At 41.9% G+C, this 19,533-nt stretch overlaps 1 protein-coding gene across 4 annotated transcripts in view; it reads right to left on the bottom strand.

The window, feature by feature from the left end:
- The window catches only part of BACH2 (BTB domain and CNC homolog 2), a 190,638-nt gene that overhangs the window by 98,766 nt on the left and 72,339 nt on the right, over positions 1-19,533 (bottom strand). For 3 of the 4 annotated variants that reach the window (XM_026845575.1, XM_026845578.1, XM_026845576.1), the window contains exon 3: positions 8,854-8,962. The exons of the other annotated variant lie outside the window; for it this stretch is intronic. The gene's annotated coding sequence lies outside the window, so the exon portion shown is untranslated. The remainder of the gene's footprint in view (positions 1-8,853; positions 8,963-19,533) is intronic. 4 annotated transcript variants of the gene reach the window in all.

The raw sequence follows: 19,533 nt of genomic DNA on the forward strand, positions 1-19,533 counted from the left end.
GAAACAAATGGCATAAAAAGGGAAAAGAAAATTATTTACTGGCTAAAGATGACATTAGATTTTATCTCCCTAAACTATGGTAGATAGTTGGACATGAAACTAATAATTAGAAGTATTTGCAAAATACTGTATTCTGTCTCCTCTGAATGGGGCAGAAGTGTATTTAAATGGAAATCTTGCTTTTCAATGACAAAAAAGTCTTCACGCAAACAATCTACACAGCTCTTTTGAAATAAGAAATGACTACAGAGCTACACTTAGGAAATGAACCTTTAACAATGCTAAACAAGATGTAATCTCAACTGTGATTCAGAAATAATGTCCAGAAGCATATAGCTTTAGCTCTGTTCAGCACACAATCCAATGAGTATCATCAACCTTGCAACTTTTTTTGGGAAGCTCATATTTTTGTGAACACCACTTTTAGCTGCTTCAGCTATATTAGAGAGAAATGGACAGCCACACTCCCAAATATGAGGAGACACAATATTTTGGCCAGGTTTAAGAAGAGACTGCACTTAGGTAGCACTGGTTTTATCTGCCTGATCTAGGATAACACATGCTTTCAACCGCGACTTTTAGAAAGTCTTTGAAGTTTTACTACAAGGGTGGCAATACGAAGACAGAGGAAGCAGAGAAAAATTGAATGGGAATTAAAAGCATTTTGCATTCTCAAGCCAGCAAGTGAAAGAATCATATTGGGCTTCATGAGAGCATTGCCAATACCAACAAATCATTTGCTGTGTGGTGCTGCCTACCACCAGGTCACGTACAAACACACATTAGTGTTTTGATGCAAGCTAATGGGCAAAATTTGAAGTGCCGCTTCTATTTGCTTTTTAGTTAATTTTGCACCAACTCTTGAATGTCACAGTAAAACAAATAAAGGCATGGGAAACAAAAGTAAAACAGGGTTCATCACCTCATAATGAAGGTTAACTAAACCCGCAAAGATTGTATTTTAATTGTCTATCTAGTTCTCCCTAACAGGTCAACTCAAATAGAAAACTTAGGCACTACACAAATTTCTTCTTCAGTTTCATGCCACCTGAAAACAGCTGCTTAATATCAGTATTGTCACCATCCCAGTTAACTATCACCCAAAGTGGTAGTATGAACCAGCACACATGAGGCCAGAATCAAAGCCAACTTCATAACCAGAAAAAAGAATTATTTTCTTAGCAAGCTCCCTTCTCTGCTCTTAAAACTGTGGCTACGCCAGCTTCAGGGATGTCTGGCATGATCCGCAGTCACCACTCGTTCCTGCAAGAAAAATGTTCTCTGCACCCAGTAATTACAGTTTAACTTTGCCATGTGAAAGAGCCTCTTTCCAATGCTCACAGCTTTTGGAGGGTTTTTTTGTTTTAAAGTTTAAACAAAAACATAAGTATACCACAAAACATGCCTGTTCTGCCTTGATTATCTTGTTTTATTATTCTCTCTCGTGGCATTTGTAGAAAATTATGTGAAAAATAGGCAGTTCATAGAGAATGATTAGTACAGCACGTGCCGTACCAAGCAATGTTACGTATTTTATTGCTTATGAAGTCAATGTACCAGAACCAGCCAAATCTGTTAGTTCAGTATGAAAGTGTTATTTTTCCTTTCCTGCTTGCAACAGCATAATTAATACTCAGAAGAAGTAATGCAGAAAATAAGTATGGTGGTAGGTAAGTACTCCTAATGACATAAGCTCATGTTTGGATCAAGGGCTGTGGTTTGGGACATATCTCCACAAAGAAAGAATAACAAAGTTGGTGCCTATGCCTGCAACAAGGACACTTGCCACACACTCTGTTCAGCCATCATCCCAAATTAATCATTACCTCTGCCAGCATCCTTGTCCTATTTGAAAAAGGCTGTACTTTTCTCTGGAGCTCTGCAAGTGAAAAATTAAATCTAATGCTTTCCCATTTCTTCAGAGCGGCTGATGAAAAGCTCATTAATGAATAATTGAACAAAAAGGCTCTCTACAGTTATAGCACAGAGTTACAAAAGTCAATGCATGATGGCCAGTGAATGTCTCTATGTAGAAACTGGCTTAATACAGCTTCCTACTTGGTAAATAGTGAGAGGAAATTCTGAATAAATATTTGTTTTCCCGTGCTTATTTCTGCACTGGGTGAGGCAAGACAAAGGGTTGTTTAAGCACTGAACTAATTTCAGGTTTTGTTCTCTGTGCACGATTTGGCCTGCAATGTTATTGGGCTTTTAATCTCATATACCTTGTGGATCCCATTATCATCACCATCATAATGAAACCAGACACAGCTTACTTCCCGTTCCCCAACCCAACACCGGCAGGGCATGCTGAAATGAGAGTCACTCACGTAAAACTGACTGAAGAAGGCTACCCATCATTTCAGCTGCTTGGCTTCACCTCCCCATGCCAAATTGTGAAACCTCAAGCTGCTCCTGCCAAGGCACAGGTCAAGCAGTAGCGTAACCCAAACTGTAAGGATCAGAGGACAAACTCAGTTTGTCCATAGGGAAGGCAGAAAACAGTCCTTGGGTGTTTCTACAACTTCAGTTGCACTGGGTGCAATTAGACTTTATTGCACTGTAGTCCTAGATAAGTATACTGACTCATACAGCTAAAGTCAATTACGCTGCATTAAATAGCCTTCCTGATTGCAGGAGGAAAATCACTTCTTTGGTATAAAACTAAATTACCTCAATAACTCGTTACTTGTAGCTTGGGCATGGTGCTGAAACAGCAGTGGACAACAATGGTTGCCATGTTTTCAGTCACCAGTCCTTTAGAACTGTAAGCAAACTGAATTCCCAGTTTTACCAGTTAGGAAAAGGGATAAGCATTGCAGGCACAGAGGGGACATCCAGTGTCAGCAGGACTGTGTCTCAAACCACCCGTGTTTTCTCATGGCAGGGGACTCTGAGCTAACCAGTCTTGGAAGAGATGAGGCATCACTTTTCCTGTAATTAGAAGTCCTCGTACCTAGAGGTTTGGATAAAACATAGCAGTCAACCTGGAGATGCATTCTCTCCAAGTCAGAAGTGGGCTCTTTGTTCATATAAAATGACAGTACCTCAACCAAAATCAATGGGGCTGTGCCTGGCTCCACCAAGGCTTATGGAGGGCTCTAAATCCCAGCCCTTCCAGCACAACCCCTCAGTGCCTGGCACTACTCACACTTGCCTTCTGCTTTCTTATGCGGTCTCCACAGATGTTGACTTCTGACCACAGGCAGAGACAGGACCTGTGGACCTCTGGTCTGTCCCTTATTCATCATGTGGGCTCAGAATTTAGGCTGCTGTGTGCTGCTGTCAACCACGGTCCAAACGAAAAACCAGACCCAGACCAAACCAAACTGTTTCATTAATGAGGAGAGAGGGAAATCTGGGTGCAGTGAAATGGTGGGGAAATATAAACAGGAAAGTAACTTCCTGAGAGAGTTACTCAAGAAAAGACAACCTGCCCAAGACAAAAGCTGGCTGTCATTTGAGAGTAAGGCACAAGTAGAAGAAAGAGGAGCTGTGAGGGAAAAGCACACCTTGTGTCACTTCTGTATCCCACCTGACATGAGTCATGATGGCAAAGAAAATACTCATGGAAGGGCCAGGAAAAAGAGTGGCAGAAAGAGGTGAGTATGGGTCTCAAGGCTGGGGAAGTGTTTCTGTGGCCACAGGAGGAGAAGGACTGAAATACATCAGGGATGGGAAAACTACATAGGCCCCAAAGAGGAGAATCTCTAATTAACTCTGGCAGCTCGGAGAAAGTTGAGGGTAAGGTCAAAGGAAGGTTTGTGAAAGCAAGACAAAAAAAAGGGAAGGCAGTAAGAAGGTGGGAGGACAGGAAACAGCAAGAACTGTCGTAGCAGAATCAAACAGAAAACAAAATGTGACTCTGGTCTGAATATGAACCTGTCTGTACTTTCAAGGTCTCATCAGTGGCTGGAGAAGAGCATTACTGATGTTTGGAGAAGAAAAAGAGTGTAAGGGGCTCCACACACTCTTCCCAGAGAAAAAGAGTTGCTGTAAGGGGTGAGAAAAATTTAACTACCAATCCACAGGAGATAAAAGGACACGTTAAAAGGCATGCGACTTGTCATTTCCGATTCCTTACTCAGAAGTAGCATCGGCACTGGGTGAGATTCATATAAAAACCTCTTAATTGAATATTTGTCTATGAGGGTCTGAGTGGAGGAGCAGAGTGGCTGAAGGCTAACAGTGGTGATGGGCTATCCGGACACTCTTGGCAGATGCCGCAATGCTGTGCCAGCACACCCCTTACCAGGAGGCTGTGAAGGTGACAGCTTGCTCCTTCATACCACCTTCCTCAACTGCTAGGGTCATCTTTAGTAACTCTTTGACCAGGCTCAAGCATTCTTCGGTCTCTTTTCTTACACACAACTGTATTTAAATGTCAAGAGATCTCCAGATAACTTGGGAGATGACAGAAGCTGCATTTCTGATCCCGTTGGGTTTGCGTGGGTCGCGTGTGTCAAGCAGACAGGAATGACTCAAAGACATAAGTAGACAGACTGAGTGGAGAAAGGTGAGAGACAGGGAATACTCCAAATGCCTGCTGCTGCACCGGGGCAGCCAAATTCCACAAGAAAGAGGCCTGAAAGACTTGGAAAGAAAAAAAACCAACCCTTTCTAGATCTGGAAATAATTTCCTCTACTCTTTAACACTGAAATGCAAGCAGCCTGAGTGATTATCCCCTGCAAGGAAAGGCATCCCTCTCGCTCCAGTCCCTGGGGTGGCTTTCCCCATTGCAACTTCACATCTTTTGGCAGCATCAGTACGCTTCACCCTCACAATGGATAGGAGGAGGATGATTGCTGCTGCACAAATGAGGAAGTCAGTCATGGGTCAGATGAAGGAGGTTGCCTGAGAACGCACAGGAAACCTGTGACTGAGGCAGGGAACTGAACCCAGACCATGAGTTCCAGTTGGGTGCCCAGTCCAGGCTGGGTGGCTGACAGATCATCTCTTCTACCAGGGCTCTGAAATTTAAGGTTGAACTTTTTTTAATGAATGTGGGGTTTTTTTCATTTGTCTAGCCATTATGTTTCATTTCACTCACACTTCTGCTTTGTGGAAGCTTTTTATTCTGCTTCTTTTTTGTTTTGGCTTAAAAAACCAACACAACTGAATATTAAATAGAATTTAACCTTCACTATTTGGTCTTCTCCCCTACCAACATCAGCCTCTCTCCAGCTTTCAGTCTTAAGTGTCTTTTGTTTGTGTAACCTACACTCACAACTATGGCTTCATCATAACACATCAGTGATATTTAGAAGGAGATGTCTTATTCACAGCTTCAAAGAATTACAGCAATTGCTTATGCAAACAGCAGTGTTGTGAGGCAGCAGAGCAGATCTGGTGGGAAAACCAGCAAAAGGAGATGCACAAAAAAGGTAAGTTCCAAAGTAAATGTTCTGACACTGCTATGCATCACATCAAAATGAGCAATCAGCTGAAGAACAGCTACCAGTAAGCCACCACATCAGACTGCCTAGAATGCTTTACTGGCTTGGCAAATGAATCACTGGGCAAATGTGAGCAATGTATTCACAGCCAAGGTACTTCATGGTGGGTGAGAACAGTGTCTCTTCCATTATCATCATGATCTGTGGTTTGATATTTGAAAACATCCTAAGATCTTCCAGTGAAAAGCACATAATATGTATTTCTAATACAAAGTTCTGTGTTATTATACTATTTGCAAGGAGATGCAACAAGTCAAACTGCTATTTCATTAAATAATTCACACTGGCTGAATCCCTTACAGAAAGTCTCAAGACCTTGAGAGGGGAAAATATAGCTAATTTCCACCTGTGTAATAATAACTAACACAGTGAGAAAGAAAAAGACTTCAGACTCCTGTGAGAAAATGCTGCAAACCCACAAACTTTCAAAAGTGCCCAATATGCTATTTTCAGCTTATCTGGATGCAGCCCGAATTATCCACAGCTAACCAAGGCGCACCAGAAGATTGTCATCATTCCACTTCCACCACAGGCCTTCAGTAACTTGTGCCCACTGTGCATCCAAGGTTGTCAAGCCCTACAAAATAACAAGACTTTTACACTTAAAGCAGTCAAGCAGCTGCAAAAATAGCCCTCTAAAAGTACTGAATACCTGGGCCCGCTTGGCAGCTGGAAAAACAATTACTGACTGAAAAATTTAGTTTGATATTGCTTAATAGTTGGAGAAAAACTATTTGTGAATCATAACTAACATTTATTTAACTATTTAAAAGCACGCATCTACTGTTTGAGGCTTCACAGAGAGTCAAAATGTGGCCTTCTGGCACCATTAAACAGACTAATACAGTTAAATTGGAAGGATATGAGGCAGAAAGCCACGATGGAATAGTGAATCCTTCAAGAAACTAATGTAACTGAGACTGTCTCAGTAGTGTGCACCCCATGACACCAGGTCCGAAAACACTTTAACAAATGAATAGCAACTACCTCAGGGTAAATTAAGCAAACACACAGCTCCAGCTCCTGGTGCCACAGTGATTCAAACATCATGACATAAATTGGATGAAAATCCAGCACTAACCAGCAATAGTTCCCCTTGAAACAGCTGCAAGGCTTATGGGCAACCCTATGGCGGTGCCAGCTGGGGGTCGGGTGGCAGCAGGGCTTCCTGCTGGCAAGTGCTGCAGAAGCCTATGGGAAAGGACCAGAAGCACTTGTCACCCCTGGATGAACCAGGTTCCTGCCTCTCGTGCTGAAAGTGTGGTCAGTGGGACTAGGGATGAGATTGTCCCCCTGTACTCAGCATTGGTGAGGCTGCACCTTGAATACTGTGTTCAGTTTTGGGCCCCTCACTACAAGAAAGACATTGAGGTTCTGGAGTGTGTCCAGAGAAAACAACGAAGCTGGTGCAGGTCTAGAGCACAAGTCTGATGAGGAACGGCTGAGGGAACTGGGGTTGTTTAGCCTGAAGAAAAGGAAGCTGAGGGGAGACCTTATCACTCTACAACTGCCTGAAAGGAGGTTGCAGCAAGGTGGGCATCAGTCTCTTCTCCCAAGTAACAAGCAATAGAAGAGGAAATGACCTCAAGTTGGGCCAGGGCAAGTTTAGATTGGCTATGTCAGCAAAAATTTCTTCATTGAAAGGGTTGTCAAGCACTGCAACAGGCTGCCCAAGGAAGTGGTTGAGTCACCATCCCTGGAGGTATTTAAAAGATGTGTAGATGTGGCACTTAGGGACATGGTTTAGTGGTGGACTTGGCAGTGCTAGGTTAATGGTTGGACTCAGTGGTTTTAAAGGTCTTTGCCAACCTAAATTATTCTATGACTCTATGAAAGTAATGTCGGCTTGGGTCAGGACGTAAGTTCCAGAAGCAAACAGATCATTTACAAGCAGGATGCTGAAAACAAATGTTTTGTCTTGTTCTAAATTTCTAATTAGAAGACTTTTTTAGAACTTAAGACTCTTCTAAATCCTAACTTCTCCCAAGCAATTAATTCCCTTACTTGTTCTCTGCCACTGTGCCATAGCTGACGTGTCCCTCTACTGACAACAACTGGGCCCCTTTTTCATGTAATTCAGATGCACCCATGCAGAATTGGGCTGAGCACCCCATGAGTCCGGTAGACACAGAGCAAGGATGAAATGTCAGTCAGGGCATCTGGCAGATAACTGTTGGCACTGCTGAGCCAAGGATCTTTGTCCAGCACAACCTCACCTGGAGAGTGACCCAGAGGTGTCACTGCACAGAACAAAGATCCACAAACAAGAAATCTATTTCAAAAGATTGACTCAATTGCTTTACCATTGGGTTTGAAGAACTCAGTGATGGGATTAACATATAGCTATCTTTTAAATCTAGTTTTTGTACAGCAAATGTAACTTGTAGGGAGTGCAAGGTGCTGAGGACTGTGAACAGCCTGTATAGTATGCTTAACTAAGTGATTTGAGCCCTAAGTTACTAACTCTCCCAGTCTTGCTCTCTGAATCGACCATAATATCAGAGGCCATTTCAAGGGAAATGCACTTAAGTCATAAATACTTCTCATATCATACTTCTCATAACCTGCATCAGCAGCAGCAGAAAAATGAAGGCAATATAAAAAGAAATAAAAGTTATAAAATTTCAGGTCACAAACATCCCCAAATGGATTATGTTTTCAAAAAGGGACTGTATAAATGGAATGATGAGGTTTTCTTGGTGTACATCTTGAAGTTTTCTAGGATGATGTTATTCATTTCAAGCACAAACACGTTCTCAATGCCATACTCAATGCAATTAGCTTGTAACCTGAGATGGGGTCTTTTTCATCAACACACTCATCATAGAGACAGAGGCAGCTGACCAAATTCACTGCTGTTCATGGGCTACTGAGGTTCCCTAGCCACACCCAGAGCATGTCCAAAGAGACAAACCAGTGCTCTTTTTGTCAGTCAGGGCAGCTACTCACGGGCTGTTTCAAATTGAGTTAGACAGATCACAGTTTATGAAAATCTCCACAAAGCCCTAGCAGGGCTATAGGCTATACCAGCATAGCTAAAATGCTGAAGCGCAAAAATGCAGGCAGGGATGAACACTCAAAAACCATGCATGCCACAGAGTGAATGACAAAACAGATCAATATATATTTTGCCAAATTTCCTCCTAGGCTTATATGTAGCTGTCTGTTCTCTGAAGTGTTCAGGTACTGTGCTGAGGAGCTTTAGAGCAAGTCAGCAAAAAGCCTTTAAAAGGCTTTAGCTCTATGCTTCAGATATGGGAGTGTTCGTGTTTCCACATGCATTGTTAATGTCTACTAGAAGTTAAACTATGAAATTATAAGGAACAATCAAAATATCTAAAAAAATGGTCCAAAACTGAAGGAACCATCTGATGCTGCTTTTGCGAAAATACTTACGTATAACACAGTCCTGGAAGCGATTTCCAAGCAAGCCGACTGCTGCTCTAGACTGTTTACTGGATGGTGTGGCTCAGCTCTTTCATACAAGCAGCACCTACAGTTATATCTAGGAAAGGAAATAAAACCAGTAATTCTTTTTGAGCAAATACGCAAATAAAGTCATCTTTCTTTTTAAAACCATAACCAGGTTAAAACTAGTTTTAGTAGGACTCAATGAAGTTCTCACGCCAAGCTTCATGTGTGCTGCCCGCTTACAGGAACAAGCTCCAAGGTGCAGATAAATCCTACCTAGGGTGCTGAAGCTGAGAGTGACTGTGCTTGAGAAAAAAAGCCCCATGCTGAGCATATCAAAGCAGCGAACAAACGTGCACAGCTGTTTTTCTCATCTAGTTCTACTTAAAACATTTGCAGGAAACGCAAGATGAAATACTGGCGCTAGCGCCAAAAAATGTAGGTGATTTCAGCAAGGCCAGGAATTCCAGGCACCAACTTCTTTTTTCTCTCTTGAGTGGGTGTTCACTTGTAAGTTGTAGACATGTTAGCAATTCAACGACTGAGCGAATTAATGTTCAACTTAACAGTCATTGTTAGGTTGGGAGGTTATTACTGCCTGTTCTGCTGAAGTGACAGGTTAAAATAGGCTTGTATCTGAAAAGTTGTTTTCTACAATACATATTCCCTGGCTTTTCGTACCAAATAATTTTCTTCCATCATGTCATCTCCTATTATATGAACCATCACTGACAGTTTCACTGCAGCAGCTGGGACAGGCAAGGAGAAACAGCAAGGGGACAAGCAAGGAAGAGAGTGCACTCAGTCCCCATCATTTGTCTTCGGCTGCCATCTTTTTATTTTTTTTCTAGGCATTTTATGTCACTTATGCAAGACTTCTCCACAAATGAGTATGGTCGCATTTGCAAGACACATTCTGCTTATAAAGCAGGCAAGCAAGGCAAAACCCAAGAGTAAAGAGGGCTCTACTTCATCTAGCTATGAACCTAACAAACCTGTTTGCCATCAGGCACTACTTGGATGCACGGGATGGAGAACTGTGATTTCCCAACTGTGCAGGTGATTATCATTAATGGAAGAAACAAATTCTCAAGGTTGAGCTGACTGGTACGAAGGAGAAAAAAAATACCACCACCACATGTCAAATTTTTGCAGACTCAGATCCATTTTGTACTAGTATATGAGCTTTTATCCTTCCCTCCTTTGCCTTTTTTTTTTTTTTTTCTTTTAGGGTAGCTCACAAGCTGCTGACAACTCACACTGTACTAAGAGCTGTTCACACCGCACAAAGTGTTTACCACTCACAACTGATGCTAAAAATTAATTTACAGCACCGCTACAGCAAGCTTTGACAAATTGTCATGTGTTGACACAGTCATAAGTTGTTGGTTAAAAAAAGTAACACTTCCCTCTTCTGCCACCTCATGTTTGAGACCAGGGATGGGCACATTATGCAAAGTTTGAGGGTATGTAAGCTTCACAAATGTTTGGGCTTCACAAAACAAGCTCGGTTGTGAAAGTTTTTTCTCTTACAGTTAGGCATGTGTTTATTGCCAAAAAGACTCTAGTAAGAAAAAAAAAAAATCCTTTCCCATCTACCAAGATGTGTGTTGTGCAAAACTAGGAGAAAAGGCTGTAAAATAAATAACCTTGCATGATACTTGTTCTAGATAAGATCAGACCAGTGACAAATACCCTGTATCAACTACTCAGAGCTGCAGACATCACCCTCCTACTGTAGAAAGGAAGGAAAAAAAATATAGCTGCAAGTAAGAGTTTTAATTGTTCTCAGCTGTCACACAATGTTATCTTAAGCAAACGCATTTATTTCTCAATTCTTCTGTATAGCTCTATATGGGGAAAAAAAAGCGATGGCATTCATAAGACAAGGTCCAAATTGATTTCTGTGTACTCAAGATAGTAAGCATTAGTCAGCACTCGTGCCCATGAGTGGCAGCTCTTAATTTTAATTACTCCTCTTCTTCCTCAGGGTAGGTTAAATAATCTCTTTAGTTTACACCCTGGAATGAGTAATGGATACAAAGGTGGTCTCAGCCAAAATGAGCAGTGTTTTGGTGACAATGCCAACTTAAAACATTAGCCCCACACGAGCCTAAACCAATGTAAAGAAATAAGGCTAAGGATGGACAGAACTAAACCAGCAGGAGAAAACTAAAGCATCCATTTGGTCAAGGTGTCAACAACTTCAAGTTATCTTTGCTTTTCTTGTCTTCTGAGGTTTAAGTTCCTCTGCACTTCTGCAGAGACACCTAGGTAAGCTAGGGACTGTCATCCAGCAACCAAACCAAGCGGTCGGTTGGTATTACCTCCAGCGTTGTTGATGGTCAGGATGACTGCCAGTGCAGGAGAGAAAGGTCAGGCTGGGCCCAACCCCAGGCAGAAATGGAAACGCTAACAATAGTTCAGGGTAGCAAAGCACAGTACTGCAAAATAAGCACTCTCAGTGTCTGCCAAATGGGCTTCATGAGGAGCGCTTAAAAGCCAACGCATTATGTTGTGTACCAGTGACCTCAGTGCCTCAATACCTCTCCCTAAGCTCCATCACCTCTCAGAACACACACCATGCAAGAATGCAGAGGAAAGTAATTCAGGAATTAACTTGGCAATACAAGGAATTAATGTTCTTTTTTTCCCCTTAACATTTGTACAGAAAAGAGATGCCTGGAGTGGTTCCTAGGTACCAAAGGTTCGTTGTACCATTGCAGAACCAATCCACTTGCCCCATGCCTGCACTGGTACAAGAATCATCCATGTAATTTCTCTACAAAACTCAAAGCACGTAACATCAAACAAAAAGAGCTCTTGCAAAACATGAAGGGGGGATGAAATTTCATACAGACTCTTCACTTGCTCACACCTCACACACCCTGTACAGAATTTCTTCATCATCTGAGATGTTACTCTGACAAATGACACACACTACCCTCTGATATATCTAATGAAAGCAAAGGACGTTTATGTCATTACAGTCAGGACGGACATTACCTTGTGCTGCTGACTGGAATGATATCATCCATGCTTAATTAGCTCAGACTGCTGTACATTTAGAAAAGCACTCAAGTGGCAACTCCTACCTCCCTCCTCCAAAGTAACAAAAATGTATAAATATTTCCAGTGTGTCACATGAAATGCACTATTTCACTGGATTCAGTCCAAGAATCAATAAGGTTGAAATAAAGATGATTCAACTATTAAGTCAAAAACTTCAGCTGTCTGTCAGAAGGTAACACTAATTTTCCTCCACCTTGGAGGAAAACTAATAAAAACTTGAGTTTTACTGTAAGTTATTTCAATTGCCCAAATATAATCCTTCCTGTGCATTTTTACTTCTTTAGTGTCCAGAAGACAAGGAACTTAAACTCCCCAAGTTCTTACTTTGGGATAGGAAAAGCCCAAGACATCCCCACTAACCCAGCTAAGAATACTATTAGGAAAAAAGTGGAACTTGATGTTTTCTATTGGTTTTGGTGTTTTGGGTTTTTTTTGAGAAAAAGTATCTATTTGCTTATGACAAGTTTTTTCCTGATGGATCCAACTTGTTAGTGTGAAGAAACCACCCACAAGCAGAAGGGCCTTTCTTGCCAAGTGCCTTGTGTGAGCTTGTTTGTGCCTGCTCTAACCAACGCAGGGCCAGTGCAGGAAGGTTCAACATCGGGGAAATGCAGACCAAGCATCTCCTGTGGCCTCCCTGCACCACACTCTCTGTTCTGCCCTTCAGGTTTCATCATGGGAGGATGGCAGAGTCCTGGCTGATCGTGCAGCTGTTCTCCTTCTCACTGCTATTTGCAGGGCATTAGAAGAAAGCCATAAAGACACTGTCCCCAGCAAGCCCTCACCAAGACTTCAAAAGCAAAAGGGAATATATGAAGCTGTCCTGCTCTCTTGACAATGCACACATGCAACCAAGGGGTTAAACATACAGATATTGAATATATATACCAAATATGCACTGGGTAGTCACTGCCTGCATGGGATGCAGACTATGTGAAGCAAACTCCCCTGGCTAGAAATTTTTTAAAAAGGAAGGTTGCAGCTTTCTTATTTCTTGGGTGCCACTCTTCCAACCAGTGGGGACAGGATGATAACGCAGACACTTTAGAGCTGCTATATGGTGTTTAAGAGGGCCTCTCCTCTCCTCTACCAAGGCAAGTGGCACCAGTGACTAACTACACTGTGGGCAATTTTCCTGTCTCTGCTCTACACCCATCTTCACGTCACTGCAAAGGTCACCACGTCTTATCTATTCACTGAGGTCTGCCACCCACCAGCAAAGAAGGAAGCAGCTTATCTGGACAGTCTGGCAGGACCTCCTGTGAGTATTTGGGGGTGGGGAGAAACCTTGTAGTGTTCCACTTGGAGGGGGAGTGAGGGTGATGGTTCCAGTTCTTAAACCTTAAGAAGGGACTGAGATGCTTAAATTGCCTCGAATTGAAAGGATCTCAACCTGCACCAGCTTTACACAGCAAGCTTTGCTCAGCAAAGCCCAGGCCCTAAAAAAATCACTCCCATCCTGACTTTCCCTCCTCAGTGCAGGAGAGGGAGCAATGGGAAGCAATAACTCTGTAAGCATGAAATGGTGGGAGAAAGCATCAGATCTTTGTCTGTGCCTCTCTGGAGTGCACCTTGTGCTTCCAGCCCTTTCAAGGAGAAGAAACTTGGTGGCCCTATGAGAGGTTCAATCACTTTAAAGCCAGCATCCATATGCCCCCTTTGCTGCTCCATATAAAAGGAAGTGCAAGGACCCCTCAGAAGGAGGAAGGCTGGGAACTGCCTGCCCCCCTGCACATGAGCAGACACACACATGCACGTGGGCATCCCTCTCCTTTGCTTTACCATTTTTTCTAACTGTATACACTAATGTATTTTTCATTACTTTCTTAGCATTACATCTATTGTATGGTGCACAACAATCAATGTCACCGTTACCAATAGCATTAGACAGAAGCATGTAATTCACTGAAGTAAGACTTTCTTCTTCCCCAACTTCTCATAGCCAATTTAGTTAAATAAACCCATCTCATTTCTTGCTTGACTTGTGTCTACTTGGATCAAACCTTTACCAAAGCTAGAAGCATTTTGTTTCTAACAAATATCTTTCCATCCTTCCAAAACATACCTATACTTCTGGCTAGGGTAATGTCATCCAACTTTAACTTTTATTGTAGTGTAATGCTTCTAAACAAATGAACTTAAAAATTCAGTTAAATGGCAACATGCAGCTGAAGGGTTCTAGAAGTTTATCTATCACATGGCAAAAATCACTCTTTGTACAGCATTTGTATAAATGACCATAGGATTCTCTGGATTAAAATCATGTCAAGTTTTATGAGATCTTTAGCAAAAATGTTTGAATTGGACCATGCTGGCTAGTACTTTCTGACGTACTTTCTGAGTACTTTCTCCTATCTACTCCATGTGGCATTACCTTGTGTGTGCAATCTGGTTACAAGTCAGGAAAAAGAACCAGCTTGAGCATTTTTCCAAGACTGGTTTCACCTACAGCACTGGTGCTGGAAACTTTCCTTGACCTCTTGATCCACAGTGATTTCCACAGCAGAAATTACTGCAGGAAAGGCACCAGTCAAAGTAGTTCACTAGTAGTGTATGATCCATCTTTTACACCTACTGATAAAGACAACTCAATGAAAAGATGAACGTATTCCCCATGTCCTCTGAGGCAGTATTTCTTTATGGGGTGTTCAAGGAGCCACCACGCCCCTTATCAATTCTTTGGTACTTCCCCTGAAATGACAAAAGCATCCCAAGTTTCAGGAGTTGCTGGGCCGCAGTGAGGATGAGTTCAAAGTGCTGTCCATTCAGCAACGTGAATGTCAACATCAGCAATATAAATGTTGAAGAAGCACATGGGTATATGCAAAAATTTCATTCAATACAAAGCAAAGCAAGACCAGGACACAAGAATCCTGAATTAATTCAGTTCCTGTCTTCCCAAAGACTTCCCTCACCATTGGAAGGACTTTGGTTTGGATTTTAGTCAAGTCTGGTTTACAGTGCTCAACTTCGGCTGTGAAAAAAAACCCCAATCCTGCTGGAATGCCTTACTCACTATGCAGCCTCGCAAAAATTATTAGCTACGTTACAAGGCATTTCCCTTTGGGGACCAGAAAGGGTGAAGAAAGGGGATGGAGAGTGACAGTTTGTGGTTTCTAATGCAGCAGCAAAAAAATAAATAAGTAAAAGGAATACAGGATATAATGTGTTTACATTTGTCAAAACAAGTTTCCTGGAGACACACAGGGTTCATGCTGCTGAGCTGTCACTTCTGCTAGAAACTGCTGCCTCATGCTATTGAGAGGTCAGTCACTGACCTACTTTCTGATAGAACTGAATTAATTTGCTACTTTTGTACACAAACCTTTTTTTTTTTTTTAAAGGAATACTCAACAAACCCATGAAAAGCTGCCTTTTATTCAACTTGGAGCTTCAGCTGATGCTGTGCAAGGCTATTACATACCCTGGCACAGGGCCCACTGTGCTTGGTCTGCTTATTCTTTTGGAAAAAATCTGTACAGAATGTTTTTAATGAGTTGATGCTGCAAATAACATCTTTCCTTTTTGAACTCCTACATTACACTAATACCAGCAACATAACCCACTACGGACAATAACGGAGGCTAGCACTTGAGTATGCTGTGCTTTGTCTAGGCTGCTCCTGAAATAGATGCCTACCACAACAGGATTAGCTCCCCAAATAGACAGATGCACAGCACAATATATTTATAGGATTAAAACACAAAGTTATTAATAGAAAACAAGATGAGTAGGTGAAAATTATAAACTAAACACCTACAGATCCAATCATCCCCTGCACAGAGCCAGTTAACAAACATCTGTGCTCTCCAGGAGAGGTGGTGGTATGGTAGGAGCACTAAACTAAAGCATTATACATAGAAAGGGAAGTGGCAAATTAGTAGCAAAAGAGGTGCCACCTACTTGCTCTCCATGCTTAATGGCTACATGCACATAGCTCTAATGTCACTACACAAATCCTTTCATTAAAATAACACCATGGTTGAGGGTTTTACAGATCTTCCAAAACGTCGGACCATCAAAATATCAGAAATCAGCTCTTGAAATCATCCTTAGCACTGCCATAACTGAAAGCTTCACTGCTTGGTTGGAGTCATCTGTCCAGGTCTCCCACGGGTAGCAGCACTGCTGTTCAGAAGGAGAAAAGCTGTGTACTGATCTGTGAAAGCAGGGCCATTCTGCATTAGGGCTCTGGACTAACATTTGCAAGATGAGACCCCACCAAATAACGCTTGCATCAGACCTCTTCAGCAACTTGGTCTCACACATTCACCTCACCTTCCATCTGCAAAGTAAAGATAAGGATCTTTTCCAAGTTTGTGGCTTGCTTAGTACCAAAACACTTGCACTTTCCTTTGCATTTCCCCAGGGTCCAATCTAAACAATACTGGAGGTAGTACTAACTGTCGTAATACAAGACAACTATCGGTATCACAACAGATTTATGATCACTCAAGTTCCTGGACTTGATGAGGCTCATGTTGCCAAAGATAACTGTGCCAAACCTAGCACTTGCAACTGCAAGTGCGTTTTTGTCAACCTTTTTAGCTTTCATCTGTGCATATTTACAAGCCCTGAATCTCAAGTTCAAATAAATCCAATAATTCACTCAAACCCACCAGGATTTGAAAACATTAGGGAAGTGTCAAGATGTCATCAAGCTTGTTCTGCAGAAAAGAGTGCTTTATAGTTTCAGAAAGAAATAGACAAGGGAGCTATTTAACGAGATGGTGGCATATTGAAACATGGATAGATAAGTAATTAATAGCTACCTTCTCTAAGTGAAAACTTTTCTGAGTGAAAAATCAGTTTATATATGAAAAACTACAAGTCAATTGCTGCCATTTTTGGGTGGATAAGAACTGTCATGCACATTAGCATCTCCAATGCCATGAAAGATTTTACTCCTTTAAACAACTCACAAAGACCTTCACATAAAACAGCATGTGGGAAGCAAGGAACTAACAGAAGGAGACACCAAAGAAATGTTGACATTCGTAACTACAATTCTAATGAAAAATGTTATCAGGAATCCATGAAAACAGGAGAGAACTTCTGCCATGAGAAGTTGACGCTAAGGCAATAGGTTCATTTTAGTCCCTTAGGAGCAAGAGTAATTGCACTGTTCATAGGTGCTGTCATTAGGATACCGAATATTGGCCAAATAACCTCTTTATGTTAATAGCCCAAAACATTCTCCCATTAAAAAGGTCCAATATTCAACTAGTAGATCACCTGATTCAGAACCCTCTTAAACCCTGATGTGCAGATTTCTTTACCAAATTTCTATACAGCTTCAAGTGGAACATATGGCACCTTAAAGAAACCAAAACAGAAGAGTGGAAAAATAGTCATGCTCCAAGAAATAGGAAACATAAACCCATTAATTAAGCATTTAATTCTTTTTATCCCTCATGGCTGTCTTCACAGTTTAAAGTCTCTCTCGGCAATCAACCAATTTTGGGATTCACTGCTGTCACACCAATCGTGGCAGTACTTCAGCTAAAAAGGCACTGTCAAATATAATGAAATTTCCCTTCAGCTTGTACCCACACTGGTGCTGCGAACAGCACACATGCTGTCTGGTGATGGAAGGTAGGGGATAGGGCTTTACCAGCTCTAGTTCCCAAGGACTGCACACCAGTCCTAAGTGGCAAAGGCACAACTGAATCACAGTGATGGCTGAGACTACATGCCATAGAAACCATCTCGCACCCTCCCATACAATGTACAAATAGCAGCATCCAATGGGCTTTGAAACATATTTGAGAATTTTCAATTGTTTTCTTGTATTTTCTTTCCAACTTTCCCATTTTCTTTTCCAACCTGTACATGCCTCAGACTGAGGCATGCTATAAACATGGAAAAATTTCCCAGCACTTCACTGTTAGAGTTCAACCTCTCCCTTGAATCCATGGATACCATTTCCCGTCCTTCACCCCAGGATGCTATGCACAGAGCATGGGGAAGGACAGAGCAGAGGGATTCCCCTTTGGGAAGGAGAAAATATGTTTCTTTAACTGGCATTTCTGTTTCTAACACTTTGTTCTCACACTGGTCCTACTGGAACGGGTGTTGGCAGAGTCCAAATAGTAGGCCAGGGCTTATAAGGCTTTGCAATACATAATAATATTCACCAACATAATGAGCTGTGCATTTGTATCTGCTAATTCAGGCAAAGAAGCCAGGACTGATGTCCTGACTGTAAACTGCATTTAAAATGTACATTTGACTGCCTCACCTGAATTATCCCTGCCTTCTCCACCCCTGGTAAGCTCTGGCCCAGCAGGCGACGCTCCTGAGCTGAAATGGGTCAATCAGGCTGTCGCCATGCATTCACCCAAGCCATGCATTCACCCAAGCACGTAGTGCAATGGGACCCCGACCTACTTGGCCTCTGGGCATCACTGCAATGTAAATCATGATAAGCCAAAGAAGGGCAAATATTAAATCCTGGAACAACGGCATGCTTTACCACAAACACTGTGCAGCCCAGAGCATGAAATAGAAATTTATATGACAAAAACTTCACAATGTGAAAGCGTGCATCAAAAACCCAGCAAGCTGCACTGTTTGGCATCTCGGTTTTCAACCTTTGTCAAGTCCAAATAGCTCAAACACAAATCTGTAATATCGCTCTCTGAATAACAGCTATTTTAAACCAATTTTGGCAGCCACTAAGAGTAGTAACCAGAATGCCAGCTGTACAGTTTCTTGCCTCCTTCTCCTATCTCCAACTGGCCAGCTGTGGCGAGAGAACACCCGCCTTGTTCTGCTTGGGAAGCTCTGATGCCTTCACCTTCCTTCAGACCAAGTGTGCTGGGTTTCAGCCTGCCTTTGCCACTCCAGGGACAGATGAAGAATATTACTAATAAAAATCAGAATCTTCAAAGTTAAAAAAGTTCCCTTTCCATAAAAAAAAAGCCCTAGACAGAGAATATCTGATAATGAGCTGCAAAGTCCTTTTTTATAGGCACTCACTTGAGATGACCCACATAACTCATCCACTTTGTCACTTAACATTTCTAAACTTATGGCAGCATAAAAGCTTTTACAACCACGCATGATCATGTCACATTTTTTTGCTTTATATATAAAAGCTCCTAGTGTATTTTTCATTTTTCAGCACAAATTAACATCTCCACACAAATACATGGATATGTGTAATATCCATTTATGAATGTCTGAACATCTAACATTTGCTGATCCTGGTCACTTCTGTGCTCCTCTTAACCTTTGCCATCAGCCTCCCCTGAAATATCTGAGCATGTTCCAGCTTTCCAAATACCAGCCAACTCAGAACTTTAGCTGGAGCACAACCTGCATTTAGCAGAGCTTCCTTTCACTGGGTCTCCAGGCTGCACAAAGCTGCCATCCCAGCTTCCTACCTGGGAATGCACAACAGGAGGGCAAGGTTAAGACCACACAGCACAGGCTACAACGCATTAAACTAAATACAATAAAATATAAATAAAAATAAGAAAAGATCTGCAGTAAGTAAATTCCATTATTCCAGTGCACACTGCAGGAACATATGTATCTGCAGAAGGGATTAGTGTACTGCATCTGCGTTAGATGGGGGGGGGGGGGGGG

Source organism: Athene cunicularia (genome assembly GCF_003259725.1).
Source record: "Athene cunicularia isolate RWA chromosome 3 unlocalized genomic scaffold, athCun1 chr3_part1, whole genome shotgun sequence".
NCBI classification, from domain to species: Eukaryota; Metazoa; Chordata; class Aves; order Strigiformes; family Strigidae; genus Athene; species Athene cunicularia.